This window comes from Rutidosis leptorrhynchoides, chromosome 2 (assembly GCF_046630445.1).
Source record: "Rutidosis leptorrhynchoides isolate AG116_Rl617_1_P2 chromosome 2, CSIRO_AGI_Rlap_v1, whole genome shotgun sequence".
In the NCBI taxonomy this organism is placed as follows: Eukaryota; Viridiplantae; Streptophyta; class Magnoliopsida; order Asterales; family Asteraceae; genus Rutidosis; species Rutidosis leptorrhynchoides.
The window spans coordinates 664,455,936-664,477,465 of NC_092334.1; the positions used below are offsets into that span (position 1 = coordinate 664,455,936).

Genomic DNA, 21,530 nt, shown 5'->3' on the forward strand with positions numbered 1-21,530 from the left:
TTTACAAAATTTGTTATTAACTTATCTCTTTTTTTATCTGAAATAATAATAATAATACTAATAATTTTGGTTTTTTATTTAATTAATCAAATTTTTATAATAATTTATCATTTAATTAATTTAGTTACATTATAGTTTTATATATTATATATGTGCCACAAATATTTTAATACTAGTTAATATTAACTAAAGTATATTATATAAATAATATAAACTTTAATTATCATAATGTGTCGACTAAAAATACATATTTAGTCAACGTTAAATTTGATCGTATATTAATTACGTACGGATAACAACTCTAATAATTAATATATAAACATGCATGCAGAAAAACCCTAGGGGTAAAATAGTCATTTCAGAATGGGAAAGTAAGGGTTGTTATATGACATCTCTCTTCAACATAGAGAAAAATCTTCTAACTCATGTAGAGGTAATCTCAGCATATAAATAGACATGTAGGGATAATGATGAAATCAATTACCCATTAAACACCATTAGTGTCTTATAAGTTTTATAAGGTGAAGAGACGTAACTTAATATAAGTTAAAAGATCATATTTAGTGACAACCTTTTTAACTTATCCAACATCAATTTCATTCAAACCTTTAATATTTTCCAACATTTTCCACGAGAACATAACACAAAGCCTACTTCCGGTGCATCGGTTAACTGCTACACACCTTTTATGATGGAATATGTGGGACAATAAGAACGCGTGCAATCGTTTAAAGTCACGGATGAAGTACTGGGATTAGGAAATGTTTTGGGGTATAAACTAAATGGTTGTATTATGGGTTCTAAACGAGCCGGTGAACTCTATAGTTTCCCATAAAGATTCTATCAATTAACAGTTGCTGGTCACGGGTCTTTTTGAAATGTAAGTGGATTAGAGAGACTTATGTGGAGTTGAGTATTTAGTTTCTTGGATTACAAGAATCTAAGATGACGCGGTTGAACGTGTTTCGTCTTAAATCTCTATGGGGGAATCATCAGTTTGATTACGCTATTAGTTTATCTCTTGGTTTTTTCGAAAGGATTATTTCTATTTGGGATCTTTTTTCTTTTGTCAAAGAACGTATTTGGAGTGATGTCCATTACGTTATTGTTTAAGGGCGGTGGATTCGTGAAGATTTAGAGGTTTACATGGTTAATGTGTACGTGCTTCAACTATTACAAGACAAAGTCCATTTGTGGAATAAATTATCTAATTTATTAAAGCTAACAATGGATGTACATTCTTTTTTGTGATTGAAATTCGGTGCAGGATGAACATGAAAGGTGTGTGAATTTATCCCAAATGGTGCGGCCTGTTTCAATGAGTTCATCAAGTTAATTTCTTTATTCAAAATTCCGCTTGGTGGGCTGCAATTCACATGGAGGAATAAGCAGGATACAAGTTTAGTAAGTTGGATCGTTTTTTCGTTTCTTAAAATTTGCTCGATCATGTTAAGGATTTTAAAGGTACAATATTAAACCAAGGCTTTTCAGATCATTTGTCGGTTATCTCATTTCAGGATAAAGTTGATTTTCGGCCAACATTCTCCAAAGTGTTCGACTCATGGTAGATAAGAGTGACTTTGATTCTTTTGTTCACAATGCGTGGAATGATATTTGTTTGAATAACAAATGTGTTATAAAATTTAAGTTTAGACTATCGAAAGAAAAGCTTCGTGCATGGATCCATGATTCTCGAACTGTTGAACAATCTTGTTTAAATGAGATTTCTAAGATAATCAATAATCTGGACGTCTATATTGATAGTGGTTCGTCCTCTGTTGCGGATATTAATATGAGAAATGCTTTATTTAATGAAAAAGATGAACTATCAAAGTATGAAGCTCTTGACACATTGAAAAAGCATAGATCAAATGGGATGTTGAAGGTGATAAAAACTTGAGATGTTTTCATTATTTTTTAAAACTCAAACGTAGACAACAATATATCCAAGGATTGATAGTCGATGGTGCTTGGGTGGATGATCTGATTAGCATAAAAAACATTTTTCAACTTTTAAAAACATAAATTTAAAGCTGTAAATAGTGGAACTGAATTCTTAAATATTGTCCCCCACCAAGTTTTGTCTTCTGTTGACATCTCGTATTTAGAAAAGTCCTTCGATGATGAGGAGATTATGGGTGCGGTTTGGGATTGTGGTAGCTCTACGTCCCCGGGTCTAGACGATTTTTCGTTCCGTTTCATTAAGCATCTTTGGGATATATAACATCATGACTTATGTACAGAGATGCGTCAGTTTTTTCATACTTCAGTTATGCCCCATAGATCTAATTCTGCGTTTTTCTCTCAAATCCCAAAAGTTAGTAATCCGGTTCTAATTGAAGAATTCGCCTGATCTCTTTAGTCGGATTCTTTTACAAGATCATTGTGAAGCTTCTCACGAACCGTTTTGCACATGTCATTAATAAGATTATCTCTCCAGTTCAATCACCATTTATCTCAGGTCAACAGATTTTGAACAGTCCTTTGACGCTAAGTGAGATTATTTCATGGTATAAGAAGAGGAGCTAGAAACTTCTTCTTTTCAAAGTTGATTACGAAAAAGCATATGATTCTACCATTTAGGATTATCGCTTGTTCGTGTTATCATCTCTTGGTTTTAGATCGAAATGGTGTGGGTGGATCAAAGGTTGTCTAGTATCGGCCTTAGCCCGTTTCTTTTTATCAAAGGGGTGTTCGTCAAGGAAATCCCCTTAGCCCGTTTCTTTTTATCATTGTCATGGATGGACTCCACTTAGCCTTTCAACGCGCCATGGAATCCAATTATATTCGTGTCATTCAATTGAGGGTATGCGGTTATCACATTTTTTATGCTGATGACGTTATCATCCATTCCGATAGGCATAGACAAGAACTCCACCATATACTTCATATTCTTAAGGTATTTCATCTAGTATCGGGCCTTAAGATCAGCGTCTTTAAGTCGCATGTGTTCGGCATCAGAGTTGATAGTACCATTGTGCACAATTTTGCAATGAACGCGGGGTGTACTCTCGTTCACTCCCTACTAAATATCTTGGCATTCCGATAGGGTCGAATATGAATAGAGTCTCGATTTGGAATGATCTTATAGATAAGTTTCGATCGAAACTAGCTTCGTGGAGGGCATGTTTGTTATCGTCGGGTGAAAGATAAACTTTGGTTAAATCCGTTATGGGAAGTCTTGGAATTTACTTGATGTCAGTTTTTAGATGCCCGGTTCCAATTATTAAACTTCTCGAGTCCATCCATTCGCGTTTTTCTGGGGCATTACCGATTCCACAAAGAAGATGACTTGGGTGATGTGGGAGTCAATTCTTACTCCTCGTGACTTTGGTGGTTTAAATGTGGGGAGTTTAAGGTCTTTTAATCTTGCTTTAATTCTCAAGTGGCAGTGCCACTATCTTTCGAATCGACATGATTTATGGGTTAAAGTAGTGAAAGATATACATGGTGACGTGTTTGAGCATACTAATGGTGACAATACTACGTGGGCTAATATTGTTAATACATGTTCGAAAATTCTTGTGGACAACCTGCTTCCTGCGAATACTTTACACTTTGAGGTGGGTAACGAGTTGAATACTCATTTTTGGCATGACTTGTGGATCGGAAACGTGTGTTTAGCTACTCGTTATAATCGTTTGTATCACATGGACTTGAATAGATTCAATGTTGTTGCTAATAAATGTGTGAATGGGGTGTGGAAGTGCACATGGGCTCGTGATCATATTGGTGCCCGAAAGATATTTCGAATTAGATTTTCTGACAAGTTTCAGATATTGTAGATTTTGTTTTGAATATCGTTTTGACTTATTAAATATATACATTTTCACTGCTTCTACATTTTCAGACAAACTAAAATAAAAATCTACACACTAAAAATGGAAGATGATTGGAATTTTCATGAAAAAATGCCCGAAGCCGATTCCTCTAAATGTTTCCAATGCTCGATATTTCATCTCAATCTCAGCCTCAAAGCGTAACACCACCCCCGCCATCACCGCAGACAGTTCCAAATTGTCATCATGAGTACGTTGAACTTGGATAAAATGTTCCAGGTGCAACGGGTGTTCTCTAAGCTGCTTTTCGTCTGAGAAGCCAGGTTTAACATAATGAGGCTGAATATTTGAGGGCTACCAAGAAATTTATAAGGGATGTTCTTCAAGAGTCGGCATATGATGATAGCTTTGAAAAAATTCCGTGACTTTATGCGATACATTGGGCGTATGCTTTTTTTTTTGAAAGGCAAACTCACCCACCCACCTAAATCTAACTCGAATATATACACCACGAATTGTCCTAAGCAGGACTCGAACCCTCAACCTCAAGGTTGTAATTATACATTGGGCGTATGCTGATGATGGTAATTATCTATCGTGTTTTCTTTTTTTATTGTAAATTAAAGTTAAATCATCAATCGTATCCTGATGATGACATTTTGTTTGTGTTTTTGATGAAGCAGAGTCGAATTTATGAGCAATACTTGGTTGTTTGAAAAAAAAGAAAAAATTGATAAGGTGGTTGGTGTTATCAAGTATTGTGTTCCAAATGCACTGAGTGATCTTAAAGTTATGTTAAAGGATACTATAGCTTCTATTCCAGGATTAATTCATCAAAAATGTCTTAAAGAGGTCAAGAGTATATGTGTTTGATGTGATCTGGTAGTCCAAAATGCTTCTGTATTTTAGCATCGATATTCAACATTTCGTTATCTTAACATTACTAAAAAAACTTGGTGAAGCTCTTCTACAAAGATGGTTCTGAACTTACAACCACGTTTTACGTGCCTCCAAATCCTTACTCTACAGATGGTGCATCAACTTCGTTCACGGGATAAGTTTGTTACAAGTGTTGTTGTTTCATTTATAATTTTAAATGTCATTCTATAATGTGTATTTGACGTTTGTATCTTGTTTTATATTTATTTAAGTACTCAAATTATCTAGGAACACCAAATGGGAAGAAAATAATACATAAATAGTACATAAAGTAACAAATAATACATAACATTCATATAAGTCACAAGGTGGACCTTGCGAGTCGTGCGACTCGTACACGAAGTGCGCACAACTCATAAAAGATAGTGAGTCCCAATTCGTAAGGATACTGTGCGGCACGTGTTATCTGGTCATGCGTCTATGTCTCAGATCGTGACTTGAATTTTCTCGAAAAAACAAGGAAAATACACGAGTCGCAAGTTCGCAAGTGGAGTTGCGAATAGCGAGGCCATTTTGGCAATAACTTTTTTTGAGGTCGAATTTTTATAGTTGATTGGTAATATGAGCGTTTTGGTCAATAGCCCATAAAAATATTAAATGATACTCTCTCCGTCCCAGATTAATAGTCCACGGATAAAAAATACACAGTTTAAGGAAATGTCATAAAAGTACTGTACTTTATGTTTACTTTCAGTTTTACCCTTACTTTTTACTTCTCCTTTAATCCTATCAACATACATTGACATTATAGAACTTAAGCTTTTTATTCTTTTCTATTTATGGAAGTGAACTATTAATTTAGGACATCTCAAAATAGAATACTGGATTATTAATATGAGACGGAGGGAGTACTACAATATCATATTGTATCTTATATTATTATTATTATTTAATTTTATTATTGTTATTATTGAATTTGAAATCCCATCGGGTCGGGTATGCGGGTCTAGTATATTGGTTTGTATCTAAGCTCATCCCCAGACTTGAACCTGCAAAAAAATTTAAGACTGTCCTCATACTCGGCCCTAGACCCGAATACCCGAATCCAATCCGGGCCTAAAAGTGTCCGGTTTCCCGATTATCAATCGGGTACGGGCCTTTTTGTCATCCCTAGTCTCGGGGGCCTTCGCAAGGAATCATCTTCCGCAATCTATGGTGGATGTCTAACTCGAACTATATCTCATAAAAAAATTTCTTTTTCGACTGAACTGCTTATCTTTAGTATTTTATTTATATACTCCGTATTTATTTATATGTCTAGTGTGTAAATAAATTAAAACGTTGCATGTATTTGAGAATAAAAATTACTTTATATGGATTCATTTTGAGAATAGTAGTGTTTACCAATAATAAGGTAGCAAAAATTAAAAGACAAATCATAGGACAAGAAGGATCTTCAGATTTTTCTAAACAGGGAAAACAGGAATATTAATGTTTCTTCATGTCACACACCCCCACCCCCATCTGCCTTTGTTATATATAATTGACATTTCATGACTTGTAAACAAAAAACCTAGACCTAAAAAATGGGGAGAGGAAGGGTACCATTGAAGCGGATCGAAAATAAAATCAATCGACAAGTAACTTTCTCTAAACGAAGATCCGGATTGTTGAAAAAAGCTCGTGAAATCTGAGTGTTATGCGATGCTGACATGGCACTCATCATCTTCTCTACTAATGGAAAGCTTTGCGAATTTGCTACTGGTGCCTTGTTAGTCTCTGTCTCTCTCTATCTGTATCTCTATATTTATCTTTATCATTATTAATCATTATTAAGTATACATAATACATAAATATAGTTAACACGTATCACTATTTCACCTTATTATATAGAAATTCCAGTAATTCAATTTAATTGTGTCAAATATAAGTGACAGAGTGGTGTGTCTTGATGTTTTTGCGAAATGAACCAAAATGGAAGTGCAGAAGTCAGATCTCTATTTTGTTTCTACATATGATCGATCATAGATTTTAGATAATCATATATGTTTCTCTTTTCAAATAGATCTGAATGAACTAAATACTCAAAAAATATATATATATATATACTCCGTATAAATTTAATACAGTAAATATTGGGCTACCTAATTTTGTTGAACATGACATGAAAACTTCCTATGAACATAATACGGAGTGTTAATACAGCGTGTTGATAGGCTACGAAATGTTTTGAGAAATGTAATAATGAGGTAACAGGCTACCAAATCTTATAATATATTGTACTTTTGTTTAATTTTTAGTATTACCCTTTAATTTTTATTCAATTGTTATATTATATATATATATACTTTAATACTTTAATGATAGATTAGAACTCTACTTATTTATTTATGAAATTAAATAATTAATTTGCCATATTCTAAAATACGAGTAATATTCATTTGAATCCATAAATTAAGTTGAGATCAAAGGGACCAATGAGAGCGTGACATGTGGCGCGAAATCACATGTGATTGAAAAAAAATTCCAAAAAATTTTTTTTTAGAAAAAAAAAAATTTTAAAATTTTTTTTTCGAATTTTTTTTCGAAAATTTTTGTTTTTTGAATTTTTTTTTCTACAATCACATGTGATTTACCTGCACAATTACATGTGATTGAATTGTACAATCACATGTGATTGAATTGTACAATCACATGTGATTGGATTTGAAATGTATAATCACATGTGATTGGATTTAACATGCATAATCACATGTGATTGACATGCAGAATCACATGTGATTGTAAAAAAAATTTCGAAAAAAAATATTTTAAAAAAAAAAAAAAATTGCGAAATTTTTTTTTCCCGAAAAATTTTTTTTTTTCAAAATTTTTTTTTTTATTTTTTTTTCCAATCACCTGTGATTTTCGCGCCACGTGTCGCGCTCTCATTGGTCCCTTGAATTTTAAGCAAATTAATGGATGTAAGTGATTACAACTCTCTAAAATACTCTTCAGAATATTAAAATAGATTTCGGATGGATGAAATATTTTTTATTATATTTTTTGATTAGTGGTATGTATTATTTTATAATGTAGGGAGTATATTTTGTGGGGCTTGAAAAAAGAGGTTTTAGGGTTTAGGAATTTACAGTGAAGTCCATATGTAAAGGAACCAATGAGAAGACGAAAACACACATGCTAGGTCATGTCATACTTTGTAGCTCATCATTTCTTAATTGGTGTTACTTTTTAGTTTAATTTTGTTTCATTTTATTTTATTTTATAATTATAATTTTTATTTTTATTTTTCGGCGAAAATATTAATATATATATATATATATATATATATATATATATATATATATATATATATATATATATATATATATATAAAGATCGTAAAGATCCGGTGGAACATACAAATGACAATGATTGAAATTGAAAGGACTCGCTCTTATTATCCTACACACAGGACGAGTACAATTGAAAGAGAGCGAGCACATTGAAAATGAAATGGCAACACAACGTATAATCACCAAACCTAAATCTAAATACAACATAAAACCGAGCTCGTATTCAACCCCGCAAACACCACTACTCAACAGCCGCACACTAATATGAACGCCGGGCACTCCAGCAGCACCAAACCCGAGGCCTGCATACCAAAGTAACCTCTCGTACCCGAAAAACCTCTAATAAACTCCGAAACCGGATAACCACATGCCGGTCGAATAAGATCAAATCCCCGTTCGAGCAAAAGAAAGGACCCCGAGAGAACCACTCCAATAAACATCAAATTTCCGAGGTCGACTAGATCAACACACGTCGGCAACAACACCGAGTCCACCCGAACAGACTCGGCTACGGGAAAAGTATGAACACATCAATGTAGCAACAACCAAACAGTACCAATCGCGCAGTCTTTATAATTGGGAAGACATAAACATTAATTCAACACACTGACCACCAAAAAAATGTTACGGAGTAGTATCTTTTAGATCGTGATCTAGCTTTTAGCCCACTTGCAATCGTTCAGTTCTTTTACATGCATTTTCACTGCTACATCAGCGCCACATCAGCACAAACCCTTAACATTTCTTTCACATTCCTTTCACTAAACACTCACTATCATACACTCCATTTCAAACTTTAACCAATTTAAAACTATTATTTAAATACAATAAATAAATGCCAATAACATTTTATTAAAGAAAATAAAAATATTACATTATTAAAATGTAAAAACATTACATAGTTAAAAATAAAAGACAATACATAAAATAAAATAAAAAAACGTTACATAATAAATAAATAAAAAATACAAACTTATTAATAAAAAAACGAGCTACTCGAGTGGTGTCGGGTCGTCGTCTTCGTCTTCGTTTTGTTGTTCTTCGGTGTCTGCGTTTTCTTCATCTTCGTCGGTTAACAAGATCATATTCATTTTTTGTCGATACTTTTGAAGTATTTGTTGGTCTTCCCTTGACAAGTTCGGGTTTACGGTTGTGTTTAAAATTCGAAAGGCGCGATTCATTACTTTCATTAAAGCCGATTACCGTTTTCGTTTTTGAGTTAAAGCAATTTCTTGGTGGGCGACCAACATTTGAGAACGAACTTCTTCGGATTAATAAGACGAGGCGGCATCCGACGAAGCCGAACTCTTTCGGCTTTTTCTACCGGCTAGTCGACCCGGTGGACGCCGGATTGCGTCTTCCCGGAATAAAGTAGAGTAATCGGGGTTTTGATCAACCCTTAAAGGTTGATCGTCCCCCAAAGTGATCGGTGACTCCGGTATTGGACGCCTACGGGATGTCATTACGACATCCGGGACACAAAACTTCGGACATCCTTTAAGTACTTGTCATTCTTTGTAATGCGTAAACGCAACACTTTGACACTTCCGATATTCTTCACGCGCCGCTTCAATGACATCCGAGTCATTATGTCCACTTTGCCAATTTTTTTATTGGTTGTAAATACCAATAAACACTTTGATATCTCTTGCCATTTTCGTCCATTTCCCGGTTATTTGATCGTTGTCCCTTTTTCGATCGGCGACTTGATTATAGGTGGATACAACCGTATTCCAAAACGAATCGGCCTATTGTGAAGTTTCAATTTTTGGATTTTCCGTGGCATCGAGCCAACATTCGGCCAAAATTTCTTCTTCTTCCGAAGTCCAATGCATAAGTTGACGTTTCGGCTTTTCGTTTACTTCGACTAATTTACTTTTTCCCTTTCTTTTAGCTTTTTGTTTTTCGGTCTCGGGTTGTGTTTCAGGGACGCTTTCAATCGTCGGTTGTGTTAAATGTTGTTGTATGTATGAAAGTTGTTGTGATTGTGAAAAGAATTGTTGTTGCTTAATAGGAAATTGTTGAGGTGAATAATATGTATTCATGTTCTGATATTTTAATTGTTGTTGAAATGGTAGTGGTGGTGGTTGAACAAATTGTAATTGTTGTTGAAATGGTGGTAGTTGTTGTGATGGAACAAAATTTTGTTGTTGAGAAAAACTAGTTTGGCTTGAAGATGAATTGCTAGCTTGGTTCGAAGGTGATTGATTTGGTGACGGGATTGGATTGTTTAACATATGGTTGAAGAAATCGATATCTGGGTGAGACATTTTTGTTTGAATTAAAAGATTGAGAGTGTATGAGTGTGTGATTATGTTTGTGTTTGAATAAAGATTGAGATTGAGAGAGTGTAGTATGAGTGAGTTTGTGTAGTATGTGTATGTATATATAGTGCAATAAGTAAATAAGTAATAAGGAAAAGAGAAAAAAAAAAGCAAATACTAGCCGTTGGGAAAAAAATTGCGGGGCCCACTATCCAGCCGTTACCCCCGTTGCAGGGGCCACTGGCGATTCCTTTCACGAATTGCTGGTGGTGGTGGTTACTTGGTGGCGGTGGCTGGCGGTGGTCACTCATCACCCATTGCAAATGGCCTTAGAGAGTACAATAATTGGTAATTCATTTATATTTATTTTATATTGTAACTTTTACAACTGCAGGATGAACAATTTTTTCTAAATACGGGCCATATATTACCGAGTATTCCGTATAATTCTTTTTACTCCCTGTATCATTCTAATTTTCTTTTTGAGAACGACAATTTACAAACTCAACTTATTAATCCACCAATATGTTTACTACGAGGTTTGAACTTTCAGCTTCTTTAATTGAAAGGTTTCACGAATACCGCTAGACTATATACACTTTAATATTCTAATTCTAATTCTAATGTACGGTACAATAATTGTATAATCCATCGAAATACGCATCTTATTTTCAGATTATAGTTATAGGGGTATTTTATTAACATATACTCCTATGTAATATAAATGATCAAGCCAAGGGAATTCAGACATGAGTGTAATGAGATTGGAGTTATTTTGGTGTTTGAAAGATCTTACAGTGGTGTTCCACATATATATCCTTAAATCGGAGGAGATGACCAACTACCATGTTCAATTTTTATGACATCCTAAGATGATCATATGATTCGTGTATTAAGAGATTAGTCTCACTTACCATCTATATATGCTGATATCCTTAGAGTGTGAAAGAGTCTCCTGAGTTATAATTACTCCGGTTCAACCCCTTTAAATGCTGGACCTTGATCCCTAATAATAAAAGTCTAATTCATGTAACAACTTCTAAATGATGCGTAATATATATGTTTATAATGCACATACACGATGTGCAATATAGGTCATCAACAGTGGCGGAACTTTAAATTTTTATCGTAGGGGCGAGATCGATACGAACAACAAGCATTCTCAAGGACATGATGAATAACATTTACATAGAGCAATAGTACTTAAGGGCCATGTAAAACCAAAAAAAAAAAAATTAGCTATACACATGTAATACATGGAAGCAACATGAACAGATCAAGAAAGAATACATAACCAGTAGCGATAGTGTAAAGTAGCAGTAACAACAATCTTAATTTATAATCACAAAAAGTTATACTTTATATATTTATATATGTGAAACATAACTACATAACCATCACTTAGCAAGTCAAAAGAAACCAAAACAACCGATTAAAGAACAATGTTCAAAGATTATAGTTCAGCTCGACGACCTTTTATGTCTTTAAATTAATCAACAATAGCCTTTTAATCATATCTTTCAGCAATATCTTTTTCTATATACACCACCAAGTTGTCTGCAAGAAACTCATCTGACATCTTATTGTGGAGTCGAATTTTACAAAGTTTCATTGCTGAAAATGACCTCTCAGTTGTAGCAGTAGAGACCGGAAGTGTGATGACCCGGAAATTTCTGAACAAATTTAAACTTAATCTTTAACGTTTCTGACACGATAAGTAAAGTCTATGAAGTTGAATCTCAAAATTTTGAACTATTCAATTACCCTTCGATTATTCTCAACGATTCGCGAACAATTATATGTAAACAGATACATACTATAACTTGAAAACGTAACAAAGTGTTGAGTATATGATACTGTGCATTAAACTTATTGGTTTGATTATCTGATTGATATATTTAACTACGAAGTTAAAAGATTATGCTAAACGATTGAATTAACAGATATTTACTGAGTCCCTTAAGGATTATGATATTATTACGGGTCTCTGTTGTAAGGTCCACGTTGATTTGGGAAATCATTCATTTTTAACGATATTCGAAATAAATGTTAAAGTGTTTGTACACATACAATAATAAGAAATATTAACTGTTAGAATTAGATATATGAATAACTTGCGGTGTGTAATTTAAAAACGTGTTTATGAATATTGAAAATATATATTAAATAATATGATAAAATGTAATATTAATTTGGTTATAAAACGTTTTGATTTAAAATTATATATACTATGATAACGAGAAGATGATTTATAGAAGTAAATGACCAATACACTCGAAAGATTAAGATCTACTTTGAGTGGAATAATTTAGGGATAATTTAAGACTATATTTTGACAAAGGTACGAGTCACGAAACATAAAGTACAAGTTTTCTCAGCGTACGAAAGGACGTTCGAAAAACCGGAACCGGGACATAAGTCGCGTGATGACGTACGACTTATCGGAACAAAAATTACAAATCAACTATGCACGGGAATATAATATAATATATAATTAATTAATTTAAATTATATATATTATATTAATATTTAAATATGTCGACAAACTAGAAGTTAAAAGAATGTGAGCTGGATCAGAGGGCCATGCATGAAGCACAAATCCCATGCGATCGCATGTGGTGCTTTTTAAGAAAAGGTTCTATAAATTGATCGAGTTCTGTTTCATTTACACACACATATCATATATTACTCCGTATTTATTTTATTTAATTATTATTATTATTATTATTATTATTATTATTATTATTATTAAGATTAATATTATTATTAATCTTATTAATTATTAGTATTATTAATATTAATTATTTATTAGTAATATACATAAAATACTACGACGAAGTTATGAGCGTGTCACTTTTAAAATGGTTTTCAAGCGGGATAGAGCTAAGGAAATTATGGGTTATTGCCAAGGAGGTTATGGGTAATGTTCGGAGGTATATTTGTAAATTAAACCTAGTGTTTATCATCTCCGTTGCGTCTACGTACTTTCCTACAATATTGAATCTCAATATTGATACGTAAGCACTCATATTTTATCTTTTATATATTAATTGTGTATCCATGTCTAGTGCTCGAGTATATATATTTATACATGCTTGTATGCTAAATTTCGTCGTTAAACAGTTTATGATGAATCACGAATTAAATACATATATTACTGGTAAAAGGTATATGATATGCATGTTTTTGGAAAGCTGGCGAAAAATCAATGACTTTTCATTTAGATATTGAAATTGCTTTTGAATCTACAATTAAGATTTAAACAACTTGTTTACGAGATTGATAAAATTGATTTTTGAATATTACCAACCGAGTAAATAACTCCTTATATAAGGTATGTCTCGTTTTGTTGAACTATTGTCAAAATTGACTTTTTGAAACGACTTTGGATAACTTTTGTATGTCAATCTCGAGCATTAGGATTGTGATACACTATGACCTGACCTAGCTTGATAGACATTTATTGATCAATATATGTTCTCTAGGTTGAGATCTACGATTGTTTGATATTCCGAGTTTCGGTCACATTACGATGAACAACTTTATGTGCTGCTAAGGTGAGTTTCATTTGCTCCCTTTTTAAATGCTTTTGCAATATATATTTTTGGGCTGAGAATACATGCACTTTATTTTAAACAATGGACACAAGTACATACTAAATTCTATACTGAGTTTGAACCGAAAATCCCTTAGCTTTGGTAACTAGTAACTGCCGGTTATAAGAACTGGTGGGCGCGAGTAGTAGTATATGGATCCATAGGGCTTGATATCCCCGTCCGAGATAGGGCACTAGCCTTTTAACGGACGTATGCTATTTGAGAAGCGTACACGTTGGTTTGCGTGTATTATTAAGATGATTATACAAAGGGTATAAATTATATATACGTTAAGTTTAGTTACCAGGGTGCTCAATTTCGTAGAATATTTTGATAAACGTTTCTGGATGAAACAACTGAAATCTTGTGATCCACTTTTATATAATCTATTGATAAACGTTTCTGGATGAAACAACTGAAATCTTGTGATCCACTTTTATATACAGATTATGCGAAACACTAAAACTATGAACTCACCAACCTTTGTGTTGACACTTGTTAGCATGTTTATTCGCAGGTTTCCTAGAAGTCTTCCGCTGTTTGCTTACATGTTATACAAGCTATGTGCATGGAGTCTTGCATGCTTTATTCAAGAAAATGTTGCATTCACAAAACCATCATCATGTATCTATTTTGACTGCATTGTCAACGGAAGTATTATTGTAAACTATTATTTACGGTGATTGTCTATATGTAGAAATCATCAGATGTCGAAAACCTTGGAATTAAATATTCATTTATGGTATGCCTTTTCAAAAGAATGCAATGTTTACAAAACGTATCATATAGAGGTCAAATACATCGCAATGGAATCAATGAATGACGTGTTCGTCCATATGGATTTGGAGCAATCGTCACAGTTGGTATCAGAGCGTTGGTCCTAGTGAACCAGGTCTTGCATTAGTGTGTCTAACTGATAGTTGTTAGGATACATTCGTAAGTCTGGACTTCGACCGTGTCTGCATGTCAAAAGTTTTGCTTATCATTTCTTGTCGGAAATTACCTGTCTATCATCTTAAGTCTAAACGCGTCTTATTGCATTGATTGCATAGATAGTATAGACAAAATTCATATCTTGGCATATCTATTACAATAAACTTTGCCTGACATCTTCCGTAAAATCCTCCGTAACTTATGGGATTCTGGTATTATAAATACATATGTAAACTATGTATTGAGGAGTACCAAATTAGTCCTATAATCTATTTCATTCCAAAAATCTTTTCTTTGATTACACAAAATGGATCCTGTATCTCGTTCAAATTCCTTAGATTCCGACAGCTATTCCGATATGGATTTCCATTCGAGCTCCGAAAGCAGCATAACCGGAATGGATCAACCAATTAGCCATCATCTATTCTGGATGAATTGTGGATGGGTTCGTAATCTACTTAATCATTGGAGACAAGAAGAAGGCGATCCCTTCCATCCACCACATTCACCTCTTTGCGAAGAACCTGAAGCACTTACCGGCGAAACCGTTCATAACACCATTTTCACCCTCATTTCCAGAACAGCTCGCAACGACTACGTAATATCCAATATTCTAAATCTTATTCATCCGTTTGTCCGAACCGCCAATCATCCCAGTATAATAGAGGAAGTCAACGAGCTTCGCGCTCGGGTAGTGGCTTTGGAGAATATGGTGCAAGGATTACAAACACCAGCAGCAGTACCAGCAGCATAACCAGTACCACCATCATCAACACCAACAGTATCATTACCACCACCAACAACCACATCCGCATCCCACACCTCAATATCACATCTAAAAAAAAACTGTACTTCGGATATCGACATCATAATCACCATAGGTACCAAGGAGTACCAATAACAATAAATGATGAAGTATTGATTCATAACTTCATCGGAGAAATATCCTACGGCGATTATATAATCTATAATCTTAGAGATTATCTATTCTAGCCCTAACCATAAATCAAATGAGTGAACCAAAATGATAGAAGGAAGAATAGAAACCCTGACAAGAATGGTGCGTAAGGTACAAGCTAGACTTGTTTTACCAACAGCATCAACAGTACCCTTAGCCTCACCAGCACAGTCAGTGCTGTCAACATCGCCTCTCACATCACAAGCTCTGCCAGTTCAAGAAAGTACCGTGGACATCAATACGAGTCAACAACGAGTATATTGTATCAATGAGTTATGAAGTATTAACTCAATTCCTCTAAAGAATTTATATGTATATCTTATATATATAAATTTTATAACTATCATAAATTATTTCGTACTAAGCTATTATGTATGAATTGAAAAAAAAAAAAAAGGGTAAATATTACTCGGTTAAATTCATATTACTAATATGCTATGATGTACATCCTTTGTTAACAACTTAACCTTCGTTAACTACAATCTCTATTTCAACTTAATGAATTCCATTTCATAATAAATCAAGTGTATTATTCAATTACATAATTGATTTTACATTTTCATTTTCGATGTACTCGAAACTTTCCAGAAAACGTCATCTGTGCCTTGTAAGGTTCACAAAAAATTTCCACGAGTACCAACATCCTTCACCGACGAATATCAATAAGAATAAATAATGAAGTATTGATTACATTAGCGAAATACTCCGCAAAGATTATGTAATCTCTGATATTTTAGAGATTATTTATTTCTAAGTCAAGCCGAAAATCAAATGAGCTTAATATGATATTAACTCATTAAATCTGTATTACATCTGAAGAAAATATACATTCATATATTTTCATAAAGACTGTAATAAAAAATTCTTTGGTACAAAATATTACTTGTGAAATCTTTAACGGGTAGGTAATACCCGGGAAATATATAAGTTCACAATTAATATGTTAAACTGTACATTCTTCAACTTTGATTCAAAAATTATTAACAATACTCACAACGATATACAATCGTTTTCATACAAATTCAATTACATATTCTGATATTGACGGATCAGAATTCAAGTCATAACTCTGAACCAGTGACATCATTCTTAGATCTCTACATCTTTCAAAGCTATACTTTGACTTCAAAACTGTACAAGATCCTTCAGCATTGTTTTTACCGAAAATAACCTTGCAATTCCTTTTTCAAAGTATCCAGTATTATCAACCATTCAACCAGACAACAACGACCTTTCAGACTTGTAACTTTGGCATATATGTTTTTGTTACTGGGGAACCTTTTATGCTCCACCACATTAGCAGTAAATTTACCAACAACCTAATTGATCCTTGATCTTCCAAAAAATCCTTATACTCATTGAAACCCTATCATGTACTCATCCACATCTTGTAACAATAATTGCCATACCAACTACCGGGAAGTAGCAATCAGTATTTTGAAATCTTGTAGCACGTCTACGCCAACAGTTATATGTGTACATATAACGTCTACCTCCTGGACTTACATACTTCGAATGTGAAGTTTCTGAAAAACACCTCAAAACTATGAAACTAGTTCTCCGAATTTTGAAAAAATGCTGATGAAGCAGCAAAAACTGTAAATGATCTTAACAGTCAAAAGTTTGATAATAAAGAATAGTATGGTGGTAAAGCTGAGAAAAAGAGAAGGTTTGGAACTGGAAAACGGATTGAGCAAAGTATGAAGGAGACTGTGGATAAATCACAAAGACTGAACCTGCCTTCAAAGAATCCAAATGATTCAGTGTGTTCTGAAATCATTAGCGAATACCTTACTCCTTACTCTAAAACCTTTACGGATAAGATTCTTCATCATTATCTTATCTTAAATATTCTAAGATATCATCGTATCTTCCATTATAAATATCCTCCATATTTCTGAAGATATTTTCATAATTATTCTTATCTGAAACCATTCATCTCTTCGCGCTATCTGTATTACATCATAAAAGAAACTATTTTAGTTTCTAAATTCTGAAACTTTCAAGTTTAAAATATGAATGTTTTGATGTAGTGTTGGGAACTGAAGCATAAATTAGTATAATATAATGACACTTGATCAACGTGATTATATTACAGTAAGTCATGCTGAGTTTCTAATGGAACATGATAAAGATTCACAGATCCCACCCTCATCATGAACCATGTTACATAACTCTTCCATTCTATATAATCTCTAAATATATCAAGAAAATATATTTCTTGATGATTCGGTCTTTTCCGAGTATTCTGGTAATTTGACAAATCAAGATCGTGCCATTACAATTTCTTTCTTAGAACATTAGTATTGTTCATCCAAAACTTAATACCTACGAAAGGACGAGTACAATTGAAAGAGAGCGAGCACATTGAAAATGAAATGGCAACACAACATATAACCACCAAACCTAAATCTAAATACAACATAAAACCGAGCTCGTATTCAACCCCGCAAACACCACTACTCAACAGCCGCACACTAATATGAACGTCGGGCACTCCAGCAGCACCAAACCCGAGGCCTGCATACCAAAGTAACCTCTCGTACCCGAAAAACCTCTAATAAACTCCGAAACCGGATAACCACATGCCGGTCGAATAAGATCAAATCCCCGTTCGAGCAGAAGAAAGGACCCCGAGAGAACCACTCCAATAAACATCAAATTTCCGAGGTCGACTAGATCAACACACGTCGGCAACAATACCGAGTCCACCCGAACAGACTCGACTACGGGAAAAGTATGAACACATCAATGTAGCAACAACCAAACAGTACCAATCGCGCAGTCTTTATAATTGGGAAGACATAAACATTAATTCAACACACTGACCACCAAAAAAATGTTACGGAGTAGTATCTTTTAGATCGGGATCTAGCTTTTAGCCCACTTGCAATCGTTCAGTTCTTTTACATGCATTTTCACTGCTATATCAGCGCCACATCAGCACAAATCCTTTAACATTTCTTTCACATTCCTTTCACTAAACACTCACTATCATACACTCCATTTCAAACTTTAACCAATTTAAAACTATTATTTAAATACAATAAATAAATACCAATAACATTTTATTAAAGAAAATAAAAATATTACATTATTAAAATGTAAAAACATTACATAGTTAAAAATAAAAGACAATACATAAAATAAAATAAAAAAATGTTACATAATAAATAAATAAAAAATACAAACTTATTAATAAAAAACGAGCTACTCGAGTGGTGTCGGGTCGTCGTCTTCGTCTTCGTTTTGTTGTTCTTCGGTGTCTGCGTTTTCTTCGTCTTCATCGGTTAACAAGATCGTATTCATTTTTTGTCGATACTTTTGAAGTATTTGTTGGTCTTCCCTTGACAAGTTCGGGTTTACGGTTGTGTTGAAAATTCTAAAGGCGTGATTCATTACTTTCATTAAAGCCGATTGCCGTTTTCGTTTTTGAGTTAAAGCAATTTCTTGGTGGGCGACCAACATTTGAGAATGAACTTCTTCGGATTAATAAGACGAGGCGGCATCCGACGAAGCCGAACTCTTTCGGCTTTTTCTACCGGCTAGTCGACCCGGTGGACGCCGGATTGCGTCTTCCCGGAATAAAGTAGAGTAATCGGGGTTTTGATCAACCCTTAAAGGTTGATCGTCCCCCAAAGTGATCGGTGACTCCGGTATTGGACGCCTACAGGATGTCATTACGACATCCGGGACACAAAACTTCGGACATCCTTTAAGTACTTGTCATTCTTTGTAATGCGTAAATGCAACACTTTGACACTTCCGATATTCTTCACGCGCCTCTTCAATGACATCCGAGTCATTATGTCCACTTTTTCCAATTTTTTTATTGGTTGTAAATACCAATAAACACTTTGATATCTCTTGCCATTTTCGCCCATTTCCCGGTTATTTGATCGTTGTCCCTTTTTCGATCGGCGACTTGATTATAGGTGGATACAACCGTATTCCAAAACGAATCGGCCTATTGTGAAGTTTCAATTTTTGGATTTTCCGTGGCATCGAGCCAACATTCGGCCAAAATTTCTTCTTCTTCCGAAGTCCAATGCATAAGTTGACGTTTCGGCTTTTCGTTTACTTCGACTAATTTACTTTTTCCCTTTCTTTTAGCTTTTTGTTTTTCGGTCTCGGGTTGTGTTTCAGGGACGCTTTCAATCGTCGGTTGTGTTAAATGTTGTTGTATGTATGAAAGTTGTTGTGATTGTGAAAAGAATTGTTGTTGCTTAATAGGAAATTGTTGAGGTGAATAATATGTATTCATGTTCTGATATTTTAATTGTTGTTGAAATGGTAGTGGTGGTGGTTCAACAAATTGTAATTGTTGTTGAAATGGTGGTAGTTGTTGTGATGGAACAAAATTTTGTTGTTGAGAAAAACTAGTTTGGCTTGAAGATGAATTGCTAGCTTGGTTCGAAGGTGATTGATTTGGTGACGGGATTGGATTGTTTAACATATGGTTGAAGAAATCGATATCTGGGTGAGACATTTTTGTTTGAATTAAAAGATTGAGAGTGTATGAGTGTGTGATTATGTTTGTGTTTGAATAAAGATTGAGATTGAGAGAGTGTAGTATGAGTGAGTTTGTGTAGTATGTGTATGTATATATAGTGCAATAAGTAAATAAGTAATAAGGAAAAGAGAAAAAAAAAAGCAAATACTAGCCGTTGGGAAAAAAATTGCGGGGCCCACTATCCAGCCGTTACCCCCGTTGCAGGGGCCACTGGCGATTCCTTTCACGAATTGCTGGTGGTGGTGGTTACTTGGTGGCGGTGGCTGGCGGTGGTCACTCATCACCCATTGCAAGTGGCCTTAGAGAGTACAATAATTGGTAATTCATTTATATTTATTTTATATTGTAACTTTTACAACTGCAGGATGAACAATTTTTTCTAAATACGGGCCATATATTACCGAGTATTCCGTATAATTCTTTTTACTCCCTGTATCATTCTAATTTTCTTTTTGAGAACGACAATTTACAAACTCAACTTATTAATCCACCAATATGTTTACTACGAGGTTTGAACTTTCAGCTTCTTTAATTGAAAGGTTTCACGAATACCGCTAGACTATATACACTTTAATATTCTAATTCTAATTCTAATGTACGGTACAATAATTGTATAATCCATCGAAATACGCATCTTATTTTCAGATTATAGTTATAGGGGTATATTATTAACATATACTCCTATGTAATATAAATGATCAAGCCAAGGGAATTCAGACATGAGTGTAATGAGATTGGAGTTATTTTGGTGTTTGAAAGATCTTACAGTGGTGTTCCACATATATATCCTTAAATCGGAGGAGATGACCAACTACCATGTTCAATTTTTATGACATCCTAAGATGATCATATGATTCGTGTATTAAGAGATTAGTCTCACTTAACATCTCTATATGCTGATATCCTTAGAGTGTGAAAGAGTCTCCTGAGTTATAATTAACCCCTTTAAATGATGGACCTTGATCCCTAATAATAAAAGTCTAATTCACGTAACAACTTCTAAATGATGCGTAATATATATGTTTATAATGCACATACACGATGTGCAATATAGGTCATCAACAGTGGCGGAACTTTAAATTTTTATCGTAGGGGCGAGATCGATACGAACAACAAGCATTCTCAAGGACATGATGAATAACATTTACATAGAGCAATAGTACTTAAGGGCCACATAAAACCAAAAAAAAAAAAAAAAATTAGCTATACACATGTAATACATGGAAGCAACATGAACAGATCAAGAAAGAATACATAACCAGTAGCGATAGTG

The 21,530-nt window shown here is 33.9% G+C and overlaps 1 pseudogene; it reads left to right on the top strand.

Annotated features, from left to right (window-relative positions):
• Positions 1 to 6,244: 6,244 nt before the first annotated feature.
• Positions 6,245 to 21,530, top strand: part of LOC139890230 (agamous-like MADS-box protein AGL8 homolog) — a 61,288-nt pseudogene continuing 46,002 nt past the window's right edge.